The sequence below is a fragment of the Oncorhynchus tshawytscha genome, linkage group LG07, assembly GCF_018296145.1.
Source record: "Oncorhynchus tshawytscha isolate Ot180627B linkage group LG07, Otsh_v2.0, whole genome shotgun sequence".
Lineage (NCBI taxonomy): Eukaryota > Metazoa > Chordata > Actinopteri > Salmoniformes > Salmonidae > Oncorhynchus > Oncorhynchus tshawytscha.
In genome coordinates this window covers 32,571,429-32,591,661 of record NC_056435.1, presented here as the reverse complement: position 1 = coordinate 32,591,661, position 20,233 = coordinate 32,571,429, and the positions used below count along the sequence as shown (strand labels likewise).

Sequence of the window (20,233 nt, the reverse complement as noted above, 5' to 3'; positions counted from 1 at the left end):
GTAAACTCTCCTTCCAGACTCACATTAAACATCTCCAATCCAAAATTAAATCTAGAATCGGCTTTCTATTTCGCAACAAAGCCTCCTTCACTCACGCCGCCAAACTTACCCTAGTAAAACTGACTATCCTACCGATCCTCGACTTCGGCGATGTCATCTACAAAATAGCTTCCAATACTCTACTCAGCAAACTGGATGCAATCTATCACAGTGCCATCTGTTTTGTTACCAAAGCCCCTTATCGGCTGGCCCTCGCTACATACTCGTCGCTCGACCCACTGGCTCCAGGTCATCTATAAGTCTATGCTAGGTAAAGCTCCGCCTTATCTCAGCTCACTGGTCAAGATAACAACACCCACCCGTAGCACGCGCTCCAGCAGGTATATCTCACTGGTCATCCCCAAAGCCAACACCCCCTTTGGCCGCCTTTCCTTCCAGTTCTCTGCTGCCAGTGACTGGAACGAATTGCAAAAATCGCTGAAGCTGGAGACTTATATTTCCCTCACTATCTTTAAACATCAGCTATCTGAGCAGCTAACCGATCGCTGCAGCTGTATATAGTCCATCTGTAAATAACCCACCCAATCTACCTACCTCATCCCCATACTGTTTTTATTTACTTACTTTTGCACACCAGTATCTCTACTTGCACATCATCATCTGCTCATTTATCACTCCAGTGTTAATCTGCTAAATTGTAATTACTTCGCTACCATGGCCTATTTATTGCCTACCTCCTCACGCCATTTGCACCCACTGTATATAGACTTTCTTTTTTCCAGTGTGTCATTGAATGTACGCTTGTTTTTTCCATGTGTAACTCTGTGTTGTTGTTTGTGTCGCACTGCTTTGCTTTATCTTGGCCAGGTCGCAGTTGTAAATGAGAACTTGTTTTCAACTAGCTTACCCGGTTAAATAAAGATTTTTTTTTTTTTAATGGCAGGTGATGTAAAACCATAGCAAGTGAGTTTCTTGAATAACAATTTCTGATTAATAACATCAAAGGCTTCACTGAAATCTATCAATAGAGCTCCAACTATCACTTTTATTTTAACCAATCATCTGTTATCTGAGTCAGTTGAGTTCCCTTCTCAATATGGGGCGGCAGGGTGCTCTAGTGGATGGAGCGTTGGACTAGTAACCGAAAGGTTGCAAGTTCAAATTCTCGAGCTGACAAGGTACAAATCTGTCGTTCTGCCCCTGAACAGGCAGTTAACCCACTGTTCCTAGGTCGTCATTGAAAATAAGAGAAATAAAAAATATATAAAAATAAAATTTGTTCGTAACTGACTTAACTGACCTGCCTAGTTAAATTTAAAAAACATATCAGCATGCTAAAAGTCAGTAGGTAACTTATCTGAAATATTGTATTTGGTCACACAAATTCTCTCCATTAGTTTACTTAAGAGTAGGCAGCAAACTGATTGGGTGGCTGTTAGAGCCAGCTGCTTTACTATTTTTAGGCAGTGGAATTACTTTAGCTTCCTCCCACGGCTGTGGACACACACTCCTTTAGGCTTTGGTTAAAGGTATGGCAAAAAAGGGAGGCATAACGGTCTGCTACCATTCTCTATAGTCTCCCATCAAGGTTGACTATACCTTGTGGCTTATCATTATTAATGGATAACAATACTTTTTCCACTTCTCCCACAATAACTTGACCAAATTCAAAATAGCAATCCTTCTCTTTCATTATTTGATATTTTATACAAAAATATGATGATCACTTTTCAATGTCATTCCACTTCTGAGTTATTTCACTTTACTGGTGAAATAGTCATTGAAATTAGTTTTCTGCCCATGATATCATTTAAGGTACTCCAAAGTCTTTTCCCATTGTGTTTTATGTAATTTATCTTGGTTTGGTAATATAATTTATTCTTATTTTTGTTAAGTTTAGTTAAAACATTTCACAATCTACATTATGTCAACCAATCATCTGAGCCGCCTGACTTGTTTGCCACCTCTTTAACATCATTTATTTGAACCATACAATTGTGCAATTCATCATCAATCCAGAGGGTTCTATTAGGTCTCACATGTCATTTCTTAACAGGCGCATGCTTGTCAACAATTGGCATTAATCATTTTACATATGCTTCCAGTGCTGCATCTTGATTCACTTCATCATACACATCAGACCAGCATACATTTTTTACGTCTTCAACATTTTGTGTGATCGCTTATGAATTACTTTAAGCCCAAACTTTGGCACTTTGGCTTTCCTTGTTATTGCCACAATGATATGGTCACTACAGCCAATGGGAACTTGCTTTGGAGCAAAGCTCTACACAGCATTAGTGAATATATGATCAATACAAGTCGGTTAAGTGATCACCTGGGTCATATTACAGGCATTAGTCACAGTTAGAAGCTTCCTCTGAAGAGGACATCTAGTAGCTAACCAGCCAATGTTCAGGTCACCCAGAAAATAGACCTCTCCTTTAAAACATCACACACCATCATATCAAGCATTGTGGCCTACAGAAGCACCCCAAAAGAAGAGTCTTTAGATGAGGCAGGTGAACTTGCAACCACAACACTTCAACAACATTTGACAGGAGATCCTCTCTAAGTTTTACAGGGATATGGCTCTGAACATATGTGCCTTCCGCAACACCTCCCCCGTAGGCATTTCTGTCTTTTCTGTAGATGTCATATCCTTATATTGCTACTGCTGTATATTTAAAGGAATTATCTATGCGATAGTGGAGCACGGGTCAGCTGTTTGTTCACCTACACCTGCCCGCAATTGCTAATAACCCATCCGCAACCATCTGACTATATGTGATAAAGTGAAAATCTGAGGCCCGCACCCGACCCTAACCTGCTAATGTAGAACATTAGGCTACAGTCAGAGACGGTGGAATAATATTTTGACAGGGTGCAGGATTGTTTTTGCCTGATTTAGATATGTTTCTGCTTCTAATTTCTGTTATTTTGGTAGGCTATTTGTTAGCCAACTTATCTATAAGTAAATACACGCAGCTTCTATTCTGTCATTATATGTTGCGCGAGAAGACTAAATAAACCCTTGCTCACCAGAATAATGTCATAAATCGATAGAATGAATGCTTCAATCTAGTTGACATTGGTAAAGTTCTCTGTCATCTCTGCTTCTTTCGCGAAGCAAAGACATTGAGGGACCAGGGAGAAAAGGCAATAACAATTTTTTTAAATGACATCAGTTTGTAAGGAAATAGAAAGCTGTGAAAATGACCCAACATGTTTATGATAATATTTCAGTTCAGCTTAGATGCATATTTTATGTGGTTGAAATACCATCAGCTTTTATGATGCTGATAAAGATAGCACCTCTACAGACGGTATCTGTAGTTTGCTCCCCTGCCTGTTCGGGTGGTGCTCGGTGGTCGTAGTCACTGTCCTACTAGCCACTACCGATCCCTTTTTCGTTTGTCTGTTGGTTTTGTCTTATTAGTTTCACCTGTGTGTATTTGAGTTTAATTAGCATCCTTATATATAGTAGGTTGTCCCGCCCTTGTTTTGTGCGGGATTGTTTTTGTTACTCTGTTGTATGGTGGTTTTCGTGTGGTTATTCTCCGGACTATTTTGGTCCTGTGTTTGGGCTTGTCTATTGTATGCGCCCTGTGTGTTCTCATGACCGTTTTTATGCTCCGGAGAATAAATTGACAATCTACTGAACCCTGCTCTCTGCAGCCTGATTCCACCCACCACTCCTAGTAAATCGTGACAGTATATAACTGCGCATTCACATTCTCTAAGATGCTGAAAGAGAGAAATCTCCTGTTCCCTGTTAAAAATGTTGCCTACATTTGGTGTATCATTTTACTACAAGAAATGCTCAGTTCTGCAGTTAATATTATGGCTATGTGAGAGGTTATAGACTTACAGTCCGTGTCCAGATTTCAGTTTCCCATTTAACCCATTTGAACATTAGGCTACAGTTCCCTTAACCATAGGCCACAGGCCTATTTGAAGTCCCCGTTTTAGGACTGTCGAATTTGTATAGCGTCTCACAATCATCACACATAACATAGCCGGCACTGCTATCATCCTCTTTCACCACTTCACCAATTCTTTGACCAAATATGACTTTTCTGTCCCTCTCTTCTCTTTATTTTCAACTACCATTTCACAGCTTTTCTCTTACTGAATTAAATTCAGACTTTTTGCCTCTGTGGATTGACGTTAACTTTTTCTGTCTATTCTCAAAAGCATTTGGCGATAGGTGTGTAGGAGCGTGTAGAGTTAGGCCCTGAAGTTTAGGAATATGCACTAATGCCAGATCGCCTAAAATAAAATACATATAAATTCAATGTAGCCTATAGATAGATAGAAATTGCACAATACTGATACGTTTATGGATTTTTTTAAGGGTATTGTTTTCTTTTTATTCACACCCACCCTTCATCCACACAATATTGAATTACCCTAAATCCGCTCACCCCGTGGATATAACTGTGGGGACTGCGGGATATGAGTCAACCCGGGCATCACTACTAAGTGAGTTTCAGGGATGGCCAGGACACTAAATGAATTTCAGAATTGTCCAATATATGAATGTTATCCGATGTTAGCAAGTTATTGATTTCATGAACCTTATTTTTAAGGCTACATATATTAATATGGGCTATTCTTAGCCCTTTCGTGGGTAGACTATTGGAGATAGACATAATATGGAGATAAAATACATTGTTTAGAGAATAGTCAGTCAATCAGGGGCTTGTAAATGTCAGTTGTTGTATGTGTGTGTGTGTGTATATGTGACTCACCACCTGGATTTGGTCTTATGTAGCAAAATTTGTAATGGTGCTTTTTACATTGGATAAAAGTAATTCTGCTTTGAAAGTTGATAATGTTGTAAACTCACTTTTGAGAAAATGGCTTTTGAATGTTTTGGCATCTAGGGAAGAGCTCTTCTTTGTCTACACTCATTCAGCATTGTTCACACCCTCTTAAGCTTTAGCCCCACCCATCTCGTTTCGCTCTCAGAGCAGTCAGAGCGCAAACTTGATGCTCTGGCCGATGATTTGTTTACCTCTGGATAACACGAAAACAGCCTAACTAACTCTGCTGGCAACAATTTCATTAAGTTTTTTTGCCGACGTTTACTGACACCGGCCATGTTCAATGGGTAATGTATACTTTAGTTTAAGATATGTAGCTAGCTAGGTAAACAATGAACCCAGCTAGGAAAACAATGTGTAAGATCACATACGACACTTAATGTTAGCTAATGAGCCAGCCAGCTAGTGTTAGCTAGTTAAACAACAATGAACATAGTGCCAAATCATGTCATTACTACTCTGCATGAATATGCTGGGAGCTAACCAACCAGGTTCAATGTTAACTAGCTAACATTAGGCTCTAACTAGCAAAGCAAACAGCTCTGGGATATTAATAATAATGTCATACATGTAACATTAGCTAGCTAACAGTACACTTTAGCTTGAAATTTAACCACCTGTCAAAATTCGAAACGTGTAATATCTGAAAATTTAGCTAGCTAGACTATCTTACCCGTCCGTATACATCATCATGCATGATGGAAGCGCTTCCCTGTCACGGATGCCATGCCACGGTTGTCCTTAGTTTGAAGATGTAATCCGGAGATGGCTAAAGAGAGGGAGAAACACCTATCATAATTCCACTGATTTCAAAACTTGATCCTCCAGAAAGTGGAGAGCAAAACTTATGCAGCTCCACTACATGATACATTTTTAAAAAGCCGCGTTCGACAGGATTACTAACACAGACTGACCAGCTTGACTTATTACACATTTTGTTGTGTTACAGCCTGAATTCAAAATGTATTTTAAATATTTATTTCTCTCACTCATCTACACACACTACCCCATAATTATAAAGTGAAAAAATATTTTGGGAAATTTTGGCAAATGTATTGAAAATGAAATACAGAAATATCTCATTTACATAAATATTCACAGCCCTTAGTCAATACTTTGTAGGAGCACCTTTTGGCATTGATTACAGCTATGGGTCTTTCTGGGTAAGTCTCTAAGGGTTTCCCACACCTGGATTGTACAACATTTGCCCATTATTCTTTTCAAAATTCTTCAAGTTCTGTCAAATTGATTATTGATCATTGCTAGACAACCAGTTTCAGGTCTTCTTGACTTCGATTTTTAAGTAGATTTAAGTCAAAACTGTAACTTGGCCACTCAGGAACATTCACAGTCTTCTTGGTAAGCAACTGCAGTGTAGATTTGGCTTTATGTTTAAGGTTATTGTCCTGCTGAAAGGTGAGTTAATCTCCTAGTGTCTGGTGGAAAGCAGACTGAACCAGGTTTTCCTCTAGGATTTTGCCTTTGCTTAGCTCCATTCTGTTTCCTTTTTATCCTGAAAAACATCCCAGTCCTTAACGATTACAAGCATACCCATAACATGATGCAGCCACCAATATGAACAGTGGTACTCAGAAATGTGTTGTAATGGATTTGCCCCAAACATAACACTTTGTATTCAGGACAATAACTGAATTGCTTTGCCTTATTGTTTTTGCATTATTACTTTAGTGCCTTATTGCAAACAGGATTTCTGTTTTGGAATATTTTGATTCTGTACTGGTTCCTTCTTTTCACTTTGTCAATTAGGTTAGTCTTGTGAAGTAACTGCAATGTTGTTGATTTTCCCCAATCTAAGCAATTAAGCTATGTAACTGTTTTAAAGTCACCATTGGCCTCCCTGAGCGGTTTCGTACCTCTCCGGCAAATGAGTTAGGAAGGTTGCCTGTGTCTTTGTAGTGACTGGGTGTATTGATACACCATCCAAAGTGTAATTAATAACTTCACCATGCTAAAAGGGATATTCAATGTCTGCTTTTTTTTTACCCATCTACCAATACAGTGCATTCGGAAAGTATTCATATCCCTTCCCTTTTTCCACATTTTGGTACGTTACAACCTTATTCTAAAATGGATTTAAAAGATACATTCCGTCATCAATCAACACAATACCGCATAATGACAAAGCGAAAACAGGTTTCTTGAAATTTGTGCAAATGTATTCAAAATAAAAAACAGAAATACCTTATTTACATAAGTATTCAGACCCTTTGCTATGAGACTCAAAACAGAGCTCAGGTGCATCCTGTTTCCATTGATCATCCTTGAGATGTTTCTACAACTTGATTGGAGTCCACCTGTGGTAAATTCAATTGATTGGACTTGATTTGAAAAGGCACACACCTGTCTATATAAGGTCCCACAGTTGACCATTTCAGCAGAATTGAAGGTCCCCAAGAACACAGTGGCCTCCATCATTCCTAAATGGAAGAAGTTTGGAGCCACCAAGACTCTTCCTAGAGCTGGCTGCCGGCCAAACTGAGCAGTCGGGGGAGAAGAGCCTTGGTCAGGGAGGTGACCAAGAACCTGATGGTCACTCTGACAGAGCTAACCAGAGTTCCTATGTGGAGATGGCAGAACCTTCCCAAAGGACAACCATCTCTGCAGCACTCCACCAATCAGGCCTTTATGGTAGAGTGGCCAGATGGAAGCCAATCCTCAATTAAAGGCACGTTACAGCCCGCTTGGAGTTTGCCATAATGCACCTAAAGGACTCTCAGACCATGAGAAACAAGAATCTCTGGTCTGATGAAACCAAGATTGAACTCTTTGGCCTGAATGCCAAACATCACATCAGGAGGAAACCTGGCACCATCCCTAGGGTGAAGCATGGTGGTGGCAGCATCATGTTGTGGGGGATGTTTTTCAGCGGCAGAGATTGGGAGACTACTCAGGGTAGAAGGAAAGCAAAGTACACAGAGATCCTTGAGACTGGACGAAGCTTTACCTTCCAACAGGACAACAACTCTAAGCACACAGCCAAGACAATGCAGGAGTGGCTTCGGGACAAGTCTCTGAATGTCCTTGAGTGGCCCAGCCAGAGCCTGGAATTTAACCCGATTGAACATCTCTGGAAAGACCTGAAAATAGCTGTGCAGCGACACTCCTCATCCAACCTGACAGAGCTTGAGAGGATCTGCAGAGAAGAATGGGAGAAACTCCCCAAATACAGGTGGGCCAAGTGTGTAGTGTCATACCCAAGAAGACAGTGCTTCAACAAAGTACTGAGTAAAGGGTCTTATTTGATTTGATTTGATTGTTATGTATGCTTATGTAAATGTGATGTATATATATTTTTGCAAACATTTCTAAAAACCTGTTTTTGCTTTGTCATTATGGGGTATTTGGTGTGTATTGTGATGAGGAGAAATAAACTAATTAATCAGTTTTATAATGATTTAATTAGGCAAGTCAGTTAAGGACAAATTCTTATTTACAATGACAGACGAGGAACAGTGGGTTAGCTGCCTTGTTCAGGGGCACAACGACAGATTTTTACTTTGTCAGCTCACGGATTCGATCTAGCAACCTTTCAGTTACTGGTCCAACGCTCTAACCACTAGGCTACCTGCCACCCCATTACAGCCTTAGAATAATAAATACTTTCCGAATGCACTGTAGGTTCTTTGCGAGGCATTGGAAAACCTCATTGGTATTTGTGGATGATTCTGTGTTTGAAATTCACTGCTTGACTGAGGGACCTTACAGATAATTGTCTGTGTGCGGTACAGAGATGACGTAGTAATTTAAAAACCATGTTAATTAAACACTATTATTTTACACAGAGTGAGTCCATCTAACTTATTATGGGACTTGTTAAGCACATTTTTACTCCTGAACTTATTTAGGCATGCCATAACAAAAGGATTGACTCAACTTATTGACTCAAGACATTTCAGCTTTTCATTTGTTATTAGTTTGTAAATATTTCTGAAAACATAATTCCACTTTGACATTATTAGGAATTGTGTGTAGGCCAGTGATAAAAAAAAATCAATTGAATGTATTTTAAATTCAGGCTGTAACACAACAAAAGGTGGAAAAAGAGGTGTGAATACCTTCTGAAGGCACTGTACAGTACATTATAATGGAGAGATTTAGGGATGTGTATGAAAAATTGTGCTCTGTTTCATTCTGACAGGTTTGTGTTTGTTTGTGTAAGTGCATGCGTGTATGGTTTGTGTGCTTATGGTGTGTGTGTGTGTGTGTGTGTGTGTGTGTTGAGGTTGGGCATGTATCAGGGCTGTGCACAGACCTTTTCGGGGGCAGGTGCTCAAAAAAATAAAGGGCAACTGTCACAGATTTGTTGAGCAATTATGACTTTGATTATTTAATTACATAAAAGCAATAGATGGCCACATCTTAATGACTAATTAAATTATACATCTTTAACGCAAATTTAACAACGACTTGCGGGCGGTGGGTTCAGAACAACAATGACAAAAACTGCATACAAAAAGTGACATTTAATTTTTTTACCCAAAACTAAAGAGCACTTTAGAGACTGGAAGGGTGAAGGGGAATGCGCTCTGCACAGGTAAAGCTCTATATCTGTGCACTTGCCTGATGTGCATTTGTTTGTCCATTAATGCATATTCCTCTCTGCAGCTTGTTGGTGTCTGATCCTCTTAAGGGGCCATGCCAGCCAGCCTTATAGAAGTGCCAGGCTCATAAATATGGTGCCAAACTCTCCCTCTCCTCTCCCGCCCTCCAGCATTAAGATTGATCCCTGGTTCCCTCCCCTTTCTTTCTCTCTCTCCTCTCCCTGGCCCTGCCTTTATGAGCCTGTGAATAGGTGAAGCACACAGGCTCTAACAGATGGCCAGAGCTGCCCTGATTCACTCACACACACACCACAGCCACATGAATGAGAGCGGAGCGAGAGAGAAAGAGACAGGGAGAAAAAGGTGAAGCTGAAAACTAGAAAGAGAGGAGAAAGATATAGGAAGAAAAGAGTGGGAGAAAAGGAGAAGGGGAGGAGAGAGAGACGGGAGGACAACGAGGAGAAAAAGAGATTGCAAGTCAGAGGGAGTGTAGGAAAACGATAGAGCTAGAGCGTGTCAGAAGTGTGTTGGAGTGAGTGATAAAAAGTGCAAGAGCGCAAGACAATATGTGATAGAGAGGGAGAGGGAGGGAGAGACAGAGATGCGGCGAAAAGGGGAGTGAGGCGAAATTGAATTGTAGATAAAGGGACCTTCTCTCCTCCTCCTTCCCTCCCTCTTTTATCAATCTCCTCTGAAACCACGCCTCCCTCCTTTCACTTGGGTGTGCATCTATAACAGTGGGCGGCTGTGTGTGGGATAGACTCTCAGACTGCCAGCAGAGCGGACAGTAGGGCACAGGACAGGAGTGTGCCAAGACTGGTCAGAGCAGGTGTATGCCTGTGTGTGAGCTGACGGACGGAGCTCTATGTGCGTCCTGTGTGTGTCGCCTCACCCACTCCACCCAGGGACATCGCTTCTGAGGAGCACAGCTGGGAGGTACAGTACTGTAGCTTTGCTCTACTTTACACTTCTCCTTTGCTCTCCATTGCACTCGCCTCCATTAGATTTACTTTCACCTCCACCACCACCTCCACCAGCATCATCATCTCGTCAGCGTAACAGTGGAGGAGGACGTGAACACTCACATGCATGTGGCACTGAACTCCTTCACAAAGTATCTGACTTTGCGTTGGGCTGCTGTGGAATAGACGTATCTGCAGTTTGGATCCATCCATTCATTATAAGTTGGTACATTAAATGAAAAGTCATTATAAATGAACAGTCACATTTTCATTAGGCATGTAGCTTTGTTATAAGCATTGATACAGTAAGTCACTGTATCATGGTGGTGGGTGACATTAGAAGCCAATACTGTTCCTAGTAGCAGAGTGGTTCAGTTCTTTTATAATAGGGCACTGGTTGTAAAGATGATTCTGACATGATGAATTGTCATTTCCCCCAGGTTTATCAAGAGTGGAGTTCAGGCGATTGATCCAACTTGTAGAGCTTTGTTCTGCCAACACTGACTCGGCTCCTACTTGTTCTTGGTGTAGTTTATGTTTTTTTGTGTATTAGTTTTGGTAAAGGTATTGTTTCGATTCTCTCTCTGGTTTGCATTGACATAATTTATCTTGAATTGATATATTGATGAGTGTTCATGCACAACAATTATCCCAATACAATACAAAGAAGTTACTGGTTAGAATTGCTCCAAATGTGTCAACTTTTTATACTTTTGTGAGATTGAAGTGGATAAAACCATACTGTTTCTGTTCCAGTAAAACCGCTCTACTATTCCAGGCAGTAGGCTAGACTAGGTTAGATGTTTACATAATGTTTTGTCAGTGTCTTTATGGGTGAAAAGGATCAGGCGGTAGTGAGTGCTCTCTGAGTGATGAGATAGAGAGTAAAGGGCGCTGGTTGTGACCTGGACCTGAAATATTTATTGCTGAGACTGGATGGCTGCCTGGCTGGCTGGCTGGCTCGCTGGCTGCTGTTTACTGACTGGAGGGATGAGGGGATGGAGGGCCTTTGGTTAGTGGTGGCAGAAATCAGTGGTTAAGACATTCATTATTTACTGTGCACTCTGCAGCTGGAGGCTGGATCTAACCCCCAGATCAACTGGCCTCTTTTCTCTGCTAGAGTGGAGAAGACTGCTCCTGTTTTGTCTACCTGTCAGCTAACCCCTAGGCACTCCTCTAGTTCACCCACACATACGCACAAGCACAGATGCATGCATAAGCTATGTACACACATGCATGCACATACACACACACACACACACACACACACACACACACACACACACACACACACACACACACACACACACACACACACACACACACACACACACACACACACACACACACACACACACACACACACACACACACACACACACACACACACACACACACACACACACACACACACACACACACACACACACACACACACACACACACACACACACACACACACACAGTAGACATCCCAGTACCTTGTATGATCTGTCTCTCTTTCTCCTCACACACACTCAGCAGGAGTCTTGACCTGGAGACCTGTTGGAAGGCTGTCTGCTGTGGCTCAGAGTGAACGCGTAAAAGGCCTTATGGACTCCACAGAGAGGGTTGCTTGTGTAGGCTATGTGTAAAAGGAGAGAGTGTGCTTGGAGAGAGTTTGGTTCCAAGCTCTACATACTTGTATTCATCTAGAATGTTCTGTAGGTTCTGCATGTAGAGGCTGTAGAATTGACCGTTGTTGAATTAAGTACAGGACACATCTGGTGTCTCCCAGCCAGGGGGAAGATATATTGGCAGGCCATGACACACTAACCACAGAGCCAGCCAACAGTGGCACACACACACACCACACACATACAGTGACAGGAGGCAGATTTCGGTAACAGTCACAAAACTCAAGGTGACATGGCTGGCTGTCTGACTCCTGCCTTTAGTGTGGCTGCTCACTTTACCTCCACTTTTCATTAAGCTGGTTAGGTCGAACATAGGCCTACCTAGAGGATAAAGGTGGTGAGGTCATGAAATGATACTCAAAGACTGAGATGCAAAGAGCATGATTCAAATTTGAGAATGATTTGGATGATGGTGGAGGATTGTGACTGTCTACACCCTGATACTACTGGTCATCTAAGAAAATGTGTTGGGTAATATAATAAGTGAGACCTGTAACTAGTGCTCCTGTTCCCCTCTGAGTTTCCTGTTCAGCGGTATGAGCTGCTGTGAGCTGGGCCTTGTGATGAGAAGGTATCTGGAGATCACTGTTTAAATCTCAACCTGCAGCTCTTCTCTTTAATGATAGGGGCTGAGATGGCCTCTTTATTGGTTTGTTTTGTTATTTTGTTTTGTTTTGGGTGGTTACAGGTCAATTGTTCTTTGCGAGCACCAATCATTCTCACTTTTGATAATTCTAATGTTATCATTTCTAATAGTAATAGTAATAGTCCACTGGCAAATTGAGAGAGAGAGAGAGAGAGTGAGGTGATTGCAGTCCAAGAGCCAACATATTTTTTGCGGCTGTGCTGGCTGCCAGCAGTAATCGTATCATATTGATTGAGAAATTCAAGGAGATACCGTTGTTAATCGATGCAAAGCATTGAATATTTACATTCATTCACTTCAAAATGAATTTCGTAAACATTTCCCCAGAAGCGTTTAACTGCAGGGCACTCCCACATCATATGAAGGAATGTGTCTACCTGATTTTTGGGACACAGTGTACAGTTGGGAGTATGGGCCAATTTCATCGTAAAACATTTCCTTGGTGTTAAATAGTTGGTGAACAACCTTCAAATGTATAAGTTGATGGTGCAAAGTATGGAATGCCACGGTCATTTTTTAAACCTTTACCCTAGACCATAAGCTTGTATGATTAGCTCAGAATATGAGCTTTCCAGAAGTTGTTTAAATATGATAGAGATCAGCCCTTTCGTGAGCCCAGATAATTTATTTATAAATCCCATCAATGGATGGTTCAGTAGTTGGGTTTCCCAAGGGAATCTATTGGCCAGTATATCTGATCTAAGTTGTAAATACAGAAAAAAGGATTTGTCTGGTAATGTGTATGTCTTTCAAATCTTGGAATGTTTTCAAACCATTACAGTCCATGATATCGGCAAGGGTAAGGATTCCACATTTAGACCATTGGGGGAATGAAAAAGGCCACCCTCCAGATCACAAGGGATTATTGTGAAATATTGGAGTATGGGCATGCCATTCTGATTCCCAGTTACATTGTTTTTCAATTTTGCACAAAATAGATATTGTGTGAGCTATAATAGGACAAAACGTAGTTTACATTGTTTAAAATGGATATATCAGCAAAGACCACCTCATCCAGGCCAATAGCAGACACCCTATTTATCTCCATTCTCAGACAGGGGGTGGAAGAATCATGTCTAAATCAATTTAGGATGGGATGAAATGCTAGTGCCTGGAAATACAATTTAAAGTTTGGGACGGATAGTCCTCGTACATGCAAGTTTGTTCATTCTATCTTGGATTGTTTACCTTGCCATGTACATTTTGAAACCGCGCTATGAATTTTATCCCAATAGCCAGAAGAGGGAGACAAGGGAACCATTGAACAACAGAAATTCAGCTGTGGTTATATATTTATTTTGACAATAGATATTCTGTCGGTTGAAGCAACTGTGATATTAGTCCATCTACTGAGGTCAGATACAGTTTATTTGATTATTTCAGATGAAGCTGAATTTGTCTATGATCTTCAAAGCTTCTGGGAGCGATTGAGATAAACTGTCAAGATAAAGTAAGATATCGTCGACGTATAATGAAATGACGTGATCTGTGGAATTGAGAGATATTGGTGTAATTTCTTTTGATTGTCGAATTGCCTTGGTCAGGGGCTCCATAGACCATAAAAATAGGAGAGGTGAAATGGGATCACCTTGCCTGCTACTTCTAGTTATTCTGAACGGAACAGAGCAGGTACTGACTGTTATTACTATGGCTGAAGAATTGCCATAAGGTGTTTGTATTAAGCCAAGTCCCATATGTTCCAAAACTGACCAAAGATATGATCATTCTAGTCTATCAAAAGAGTGTTCTGCATCGAGAGATAGAACTGTCTAAGGTGCTTTGGTTTCTGACGAAGCATGTAAGATATGTAATAGACGACCGAGGGTATTATCTGAGGGCATTACTTTTTTAAGGAGCCCTCTTTGGTCCAGATTTACCAATTTGGGTAAGTAAGTTTCGTGACAGGATGACATAATTTTTGAAATTAGATTAATATCTGTGTTTATCAAAGACAGAGGGTGATAAATATAAAAAGCTAAATTAGTTCTGGATTTAAATCACTTCCATATTAAGGTTTGTGAATGGCTGTGTTAATCATTTCAAGTAACAGTGGACATAATTGGTTACAAAATGTTAAATACTGTAGACCTCAGGAGGATGGCCTCTTTGATTAAGGTTTTGAAGTGCCACTTTTCTGATGAACAGATGTCCAAAGAGAGAAGCATGAGAATGTGTAAGAGAGGAAGAGTTAAAGAAAATATGTGTGTTTATATACACTCACCAGACAGTTTATTAGGTACACCACCCAGTTCAAGAAAATGTTTCGCTCCTACAGACAGTGAGTCACGTGGCTGTGGCTTGCTGTATAAAGCAGGCAGACAGGCAACGAGGCATTCAGTTACTGTTCGGTTGAATGTTTGAATTAGCAAAATGAGTGACCTAAGTGACTTTGAGCCTGATATGATCGTCAGTGCCAGGCACGCTGGATCCAGTATCTCAGAAACGGCCATCCTCCTGGGCTTTTCGTGCACGATAGTGACTAGGGTTAACAGAGAATGGTGAAAACTGCTCCTTGATGAGAAAGGTCAAAAGAGAATGGCAAGAGTTGTGCAAGCTAACAGGCAGGCCACAAACAGACAAATAACGGTGCAGTACAACAGTGGTGTGCAAAACAACATCTCAGAACACACAACTCGTCGAGCCTTGTCACAGATGGGCTATTGCAGCAGACAACCACAGCGGGTTCCACTCCTATCCTCTAAAAACAAGAAGAAGCGGTTCCAGTGGGCACGCGATCACCAACACTGAACAACTGAGGAGTCGAAAAACATCACCTGATCCGAAGAATCTTGTTTCCTGTTGAGTCATGCTGATGGTAGAGTCAGGATTTAGCGTATGCAGTATGAGTCTATGGATCCATCCTGCCTGAAGTGAACGGTAGCGGCTGGTAGTGCAGGTGTACCACCGTCCAATCTGCAGCAACTGCGTTATGTCATCGTGTCAGCATGGACCAACATCCCTGTGGAACGTTTCTGACTTGTAGAAACCATGCCCCAAAGAATTCCGTCTGTTATGGAGACAAAGAGTACTAGATGGGTGTACCTGAAATTCTGTCCGTGAGTGTGTGTGTGTTTGCAATCTTCTGTGTATGCTGTGTGTCTTGAGGCTTGTGCAATGTAATTTCAATCTGCTATCTATGTGAACGGTGCTGCAGTGTATAGGTATCCTGCATTGAAATATAATTACACCCATCCAGTCAGCCCCAGAGTGAAGACTTCAGAGTCCTGTATCTTTCACTGGACATATCAATCACTAGTGTTGTCAGTGAGATTCATGCCTTTGATTTCAACGAGATCGCTGCTTTTGTGACGTCCTCTGATCAGTTTTGGCTTGGCGTCATGGTTTTTGAATTATTTATGAAATTAACTTTGATAGTTTCACTCATATTTTCAAGTGCAGACATCTTGAGATCGGAAACTCTTCTGAGTATGAGATGCTTTTGTTGAGGCCACGAGGCACAAGCATCCTTATCATCATCCGAATTACCATCACGGTCATCATCATCCTCTGCATCACTGCCACCCCCATTTTCAAAATGATGTTCCTCTCCAGCTACCCATCTTCATCATTACCATTTCATACCTCTCTCTCTGCATATTGACTATGGTCCCCATTAAGACAGTAGCACCAACAAACCAGGGTTGTGGTCAATTCCACAAATTCTATTTATTTCAATTCTCTCTCCCTGTCAATCAATTCAAATTCCAGATCAGTCTTTGAATTCAGAGATAACTCAATTCCTCTGAATTCCATTGTAATACGAATTCCAAGAATAAAATTCCCTTGGGCTTTCAACTGTTCAGACAGCCTCAGTAACTATGCTGGAATACATGTTTAAATTATTGAAAAAATATCACACAAAAAATACCATCAAGGTTTGATACTATGCGCATTAATTCCATGAACTGTGAAATGTACAAATATTGAATTCCAATTCAATTCCAAAGATGAAATGTTTTTACAAATCCAATTCCATAACTTGAAGATTTTTTAAAAATTCAAATGTAATTCAACATAAATTCTCCACTTCATGTGTAAATTCAAGAATTGAATTGGAATTTCTAATTAAATTGGAATTGACCCTAAACCTGAAACAAACACACCCTCCCTTCCCTCCTCCCTCTTGGACAACAGGGAGGGACAACAATCGATGTCAGCTCTCAGATAACAGTGGTGCTAAGTGGCCCATCGATGCTATGATTAAATGAGTACAGGATGCAGTGGTGCAATTGGAACCAATATTAAAGGCGCCATGGTAAGCAACAGGGAGAAGAGAAGAAAGGTGATCAGATTAGGACTGAGTGATGTTACTGACTGAGGCAATGAGTTCCCCGTGTTTTCTCATCTTTGAGCATTTAAATAGCCGTTTGGGGTGCTGCTCGGTCCAAATGATTGCATTGCTGAAACCTATATTTAAACTTTTGCTGCTTGAAGATACTGTAACATACCAAGTGAAGGTTTGTCTATTTTCATTACAACTCCATGTGATGATGACTGCAGATAAAGAGGTAAATGATGAATGGGTTCTCGTAATGATTCAGTGGTTCATCATTTAGACCGCTGTAGGCCTATGCGCATCTGCAAATCTATTTGGAAGCATTCCTGAGGGGCCCACAGCAAATACTCAGCAACTGATACGAGTAGCAAGATTACAACTGCTTCTGACACTATTTTCTCCAATTGCTGTGTGCTTCGTCTCATTATTGATTTTAGCCTGGTCTCACAGACTAGGGATAACATAGTACATTTAAATCCAGGACACTCAAATTAGTATGATATTTTACATTTGGTATGGTTACATAAGACATATGGTTATTTAAGGCTAAAATTGTATTAGGTTGGTTGGTTGGGGTGGATGAGTAGGCGAATAATGCAAATGTCTAGCAACCCAAAAGTTGTGAGTTTGAATCTCATCACGGACAACTTTAGCATTTGAGCTAATTAGCGACTTTTTAACGTCTAAATACTTTTCAGCTACATTGCAACTACTAGCATGTTAGCTAACCCTTCCCCGAACCTTACCCCTTTAACCTAACTCCTAAACTTAACCCTAACCTTAACCCTAATCTTAACCCTAACCCGAACCCTTCGCCTACCCTTAACCCTTTAACCTAACTCCTAAACTTAACCCTAACCTTAACCTTAACCCTAATCTCTAACCCTAACCCTTAACATTAGCCACCTAACCACTTAAAATATCATACATTTTGCAAATTCGTAACATATTGTACATTTTGCTCATTCGTTACATATGATATGAATTGTAATATTATACAAAATGGGTGATGGACAACCACAAATGAATAGATATCAAATTAAACGTAACACATCATACTAAATTGTGTGTCTCAGATTTCCGTAAAGAATAATATGAAATGCTCTGTGGCCAGGTTGTTCATTTCCATTTCTCCCAATACCCCCCCCGTCTTTTCTCTCTCTTTCTCCGAGTGTTGAGAGGTCCCTGCCCAATACTGTCATCTTCTTCCCTGCTCCCTCCTTTCCACTCCCTGCCTGGTCCAGCCATTGTGGTGCCTAATAAGGTTTATGGAATTACAGATCTCTGAAATTGGATTTTTCATTCCACTAAAGCATGGGGATTAGCGGTTTGGTACTTGGTGCATTAGGGCCTCTGACCTGTAACTGAACTGCTTTGGTTAAGGGGCCCCAAGGTGGACAGATCAAAGGACGGACAAATGTGGGCTCTCTCATCCCACTGTCTGTATAATCTTCTCTTTCTGATTTAAGCCTCACGATTCGTTGGTCTACTTGGTTACCACGTAGGCTAGTTAGATACACTCTGATATTCTGCCTCATACATTTCAATGACATAGATTAGTTTGAAAACTGAGCTTCAGGTGTTTTGTTTAATATTCTAAATAATTAGGTCAAGAGATTAGGAATTCCCCCCTCTGGTTGTGTTTCATGAAGTGTGAGATCCACTAGTTAACCTTGTGATCATCAGGCCCCCTAAAGCCACGTTATGCATCATCACAGACACAATAGTTGTTGAACTATAACTTAGCAATATCTGAGAATGGATGGAGCGATAGAGGCAGAGGGTGGAATAGTGAGGGAAGGATTGGCATGGAGACAGTACTAATTGAGTTGTCCAGTCGCAGCTCTGCTCATTGAACTCTTAATTGGGGGAGAGAAAGGGTTGTGGAATCAATAGGGGGAGAGGAACAACATTCTCCTCCACTGAAATCAATCAGGGGTGTGGTTGAGAATGATAACATACCCAATCACAGAAACATGGCCTGATGCTTCCTCTAAGTCAGATCTGATGACAATAAAACTGCCGAAAGACCGCTGTGTCAGGCAGTTATACTCCGAATTCCCCCCACCTCTGATTACATGTAGGGGATTGTGCACTGAAACGTTTTTAATTCCTATGTAGTTTTAGTCCTGAAAATATGAGAATGTTTCTAACAATGAGATCTCATGTTGCAGTGCAGTGAGGGACAATAATTGATGGAGAATAATATTTGTACTTGTACCAAAAATAGACTTTTCTTCTCGTTCCCCTTCCTCTGTGTTAGTAACCATTTTCCTTGCCCTGTCACTTTGTGATGTATCATCCTTTTATCCGAATCAAGGACGAGGCCAGGTGTCGCATTTTCTCTCTGCTGCGGTTGTCCCATCGCCTTGTCGCCCTCCGTCCACTAAAACCTTTGCCTCTCTCTCCTGTTATTTGTTTTAAAACCGTCAATCTTTTTATTTGAGTGAGACAAGAGAAAATTAATCGTTTTTAAGCTACTTTTGAACGTGTGTTTCACTGGATGTCTGTGGATGTCTTTATAGGCCAAATAAAACATTTTGGGTATATGGGTTTGTCTCCTCAACCTGACATGAGTAATATGTTTGTGTTGTGAACACCCTGTCCCTTTCCCCTGTATCTATCAGGAATGTGTTAACCTGCCTCATATCGCTGCCTTTGAGAACACCGCATAGGGTGGCATATAGAATCTTGAGATGGACAGACAAACAGACAGACAGGTGCCCTGCCTCTCCTCCCTTTGATGCCCATGAGTGGCTGGCATGCCCTGGCATTGAGCTCCATGGGTGCTTAGGTGTTATTCTTAGAATATCAAACACCCCCTGACACACATGCAGGCACGCGCACACACACTTCCAAAATGCTACCCTTGCTTAGTGTCTGTGGTGTAAAGAATGATTTAACAGAGAACAAAGAATGAAATGTTTGTTGAGTCATATCATTACTGAGAGCTGTAGGTCAGAGTCCGGTGTGATGGGAATAGAATGTTTGGCGCAGTGTTCAGTCTTGTCTTTTATGAAGATAAGAGCTTGGTTTGGCAACATGGCTGAGTGGTTTACACACTGGGCGTTGACACCCAGCCAATCACAACAAAGAGCAGATAGCTTCAACACTGTCAACACGTCTTGCCTTCACAGCCAGGCACAGAACAAAGCCTTCAGCAGGCAATAGAAAGGAAACAAATATAGATAGTTTAAGACATACAGGAAATTTTAGAGATCGAGACAGTTTTAGAACAGTTTTAAAAGAGCTTGCTGATTGAAAGAGTGTGGTGAGTTCAGA

General features: G+C 41.0%; 1 protein-coding gene across 1 annotated transcript in view; it reads left to right on the top strand.

Moving 5' to 3' along the window:
• Nucleotides 1–9,825: 9,825 nt before the first annotated feature.
• The window catches only part of sulf2a (sulfatase 2a), a 54,425-nt gene continuing 44,017 nt past the window's right edge, over nucleotides 9,826–20,233 (top strand). Inside the window, exon 1 of the mRNA XM_024426925.2 lies at nucleotides 9,826–10,327. The gene's annotated coding sequence lies outside the window, so the exon portion shown is untranslated. The remainder of the gene's footprint in view (nucleotides 10,328–20,233) is intronic.